This window comes from Triticum dicoccoides, chromosome 2A, assembly GCF_002162155.2.
Source record: "Triticum dicoccoides isolate Atlit2015 ecotype Zavitan chromosome 2A, WEW_v2.0, whole genome shotgun sequence".
Classification (NCBI taxonomy): Eukaryota; Viridiplantae; Streptophyta; class Magnoliopsida; order Poales; family Poaceae; genus Triticum; species Triticum dicoccoides.
The window spans coordinates 723773176-723775720 of NC_041382.1; the positions used below are offsets into that span (position 1 = coordinate 723773176).

A 2545-nucleotide genomic window follows, 5' to 3' on the forward strand; every position below is an offset into this window, starting at 1 on the left:
CCCATGATCAAGAGGTTCGGATGGAGCAGTTTCTGGAAGAAGAAGAACTTCGGAACGAAGAGGAACGCCGACATTTGGATTTAGTGAGGCAAATGGAAAAATAGTTTCGTCAAAGATAACATCTCGAGAGATGTTGACACGTCCTTCTTTGACATCGAGACACTTGAACCCTTTATGAAGATTGCTATAGCCAAGGAAAACACATTGTTTTGAACGGAACTCTAGCTTGTTAGCATGAAAGGGTCGGAGATTTGGCCAGCACGCACAACCAAAGGTGTGTAGGGCATGGTAGTTGGGTTTTTCATGAAACAATTTTTCCAAAGGAGTGTCAAGATTAATCACCTTGCGAGGAGTACGATTGATAAGATAGGTAGCAGCTAGAAAAGCCTCGTCCCAAAATTTAAAAGGCATGGAAGCATGAGCTAAAAGTGAGAGACCCATGTCCACAATGTGCCTATGTTTTCTCTCGGCTGACCCATTCTGTTGATGGGCATGTGGGCATGATACGTGATGTGTGATCCCTACTTGACGAAAGAATGAGTTGAGGCACTCATACTCACCGCCCCAATCCGTTTGCATGGTGATAATCTTGCGATCAAAAAGTCATTCAACTAGTGCTTGAAACTCATGAAACACTTTGAAAACTTCTGATCTATGTTTGAGGATATATATCCATGTGAATTTGCTGAAATCATCGATGAAACTCACATAATAATTTTTCTTATTAATTGAATCTCGGGCAGGCCCCCATACATCAGAGAAAACTAGCTCTAAAGGAGCTTTTGAAATACTACTAGAATTTGGGTAGGGAAGTTGATGGCTCTTACCTTGTTGGCAAGCATCACACACTCCCTCTTTATTCAACTCTTTGCTAGAAAAGGAAATTTGATTGTGTCTAAGAACATGTTAAACTATTGCCGAAGATGGATGTCCTAAACGATCGTGCCACCTCGATGGAGATATCTTGGTGGCGCCAAGTGCATGTCTGCCCGAGCTTATTGGAGCTGATGATAGGGGATAGAGCCCATTTCTACACCTGCCGTGGAGGAGGGTTTTCCTCGTTGCCTTGTCCTTGACAAAGAAAAAATGAGGATGAGTTTCAAGAAACACATGATTGTCATTGGCTAGACGATGAGCAGAGATCAAGTTTTTAGTGGCTTTGGGCACATGCATAATATTTTTGAGATGAAGATTACGAGTAGGGGTACGAACATATGCATGACCTATATGGGAAATCTTCATACCTGCGCCGTTTGGCACGTTTACTTGATCATGTCCATTGTACTTGTCACAGACGGTGAGCTTGTCGAGCTCGCTGGTAATGTGGTCTGTTGCACCTGAGTCCACATAACAGTTTGTGTCCACCCCGTAGGAGGAGTTGGTGTTGACGGCTGCTGCAGTTTTCTCCTTGTTGAAGGAGACATCAACACGACGATAGCACTCCATGGCCGTGTGATTTGGCTTGGTGCAGATTTGGCAGAAGACCTCAGACAGATCGTTGCAGCCTCCTCCATTGCCACGGTCGCCTCCATTGCGGCCATCGTTGCCACCGCGGTCACCACCGCGGTTGGATCCACCACGTCCGCCACGAGAGACGGTGTTGGCAGAGGAGTGGGAGGACTGCCCTCCGCCTTTAAACATGGCCAGCCTGCTTTCAAAGCTGATCAGCTGCGAGTAAAGCTCGCTCACCTTGATTTGCTGAGTGCGAGCGCAGATCGTGGAGACGAAGGACACGTAGTCGTAGTCGAGTCCCGCCAGGATGTAGGACACCATGTCGTCGTCGGTGAGCGGCTTGCCCACCGATGCCATCTCATCACCGAGCGCCTTCATGCGCCCGATGTACTCGGACATCGTCGAGTTGCCCTTCTTGGTGGTGGAGAAGGCGATCCTGGTGTTGACGACGTGCGCCTGAGTTTGGGAGATGAAGATCTCCCTGATGGCGGCCCATGCTTCAGCCTCTGCGTCACAGTGTGCGACCTGAACCATGACAGGAGCTGAGATGGAGTTGAAGATGAAACTCAGCACCTGAGAGTCTCGAGCCTTGTCGGTGTCGCATGCAGGGTTGGGCACGTCTGTGGGCTTGCCGTCCTTATCGCGGAGCTTCTACTCTGGCTGCTCCCGATCTGGATCGAGGTAGGAGACGAGCTGCGCCCCACGGATGGCTACCATGGCTTGCGCGCGCCATACTAGGAAGTTGGAGCGATGGAGTCGGTCGGCTATGGGAATGAGGGCAGGCGCGGCGACATCGGAGCTTGAGGAGGCCATGGCTACGAGAGATGTCCTTTAGAGGAGATAGGCTCTGAATACCATGAAAGATGGCTTGCAGCGTATGCCTAGCAGGGACGCGTTGCATGTTATATATAGCCATTGTTGGGGAACGTAGCATAAATTCAAAATTTTCTACGCATCACCAAGATCAATCTATGGAGTAATCTAGCAACGAGGGGAAGGAGAGTGCATCTACATACCCTTATAGATTGCTAAGCGGAAGCGTTCAAGTGAACAGGGTTGATGGAGTCGTACTCGTCGTGATCCAAATCACCGA

At 48.9% G+C, this 2545-nt stretch overlaps 1 pseudogene; it reads right to left on the reverse strand.

Moving 5' to 3' along the window:
• Positions 1-1652: 1652 nt before the first annotated feature.
• Positions 1653-1791, reverse strand: LOC119359951 (annotated as a pseudogene).
• Between the last annotated feature and the right edge of the window lie 754 nt (positions 1792-2545).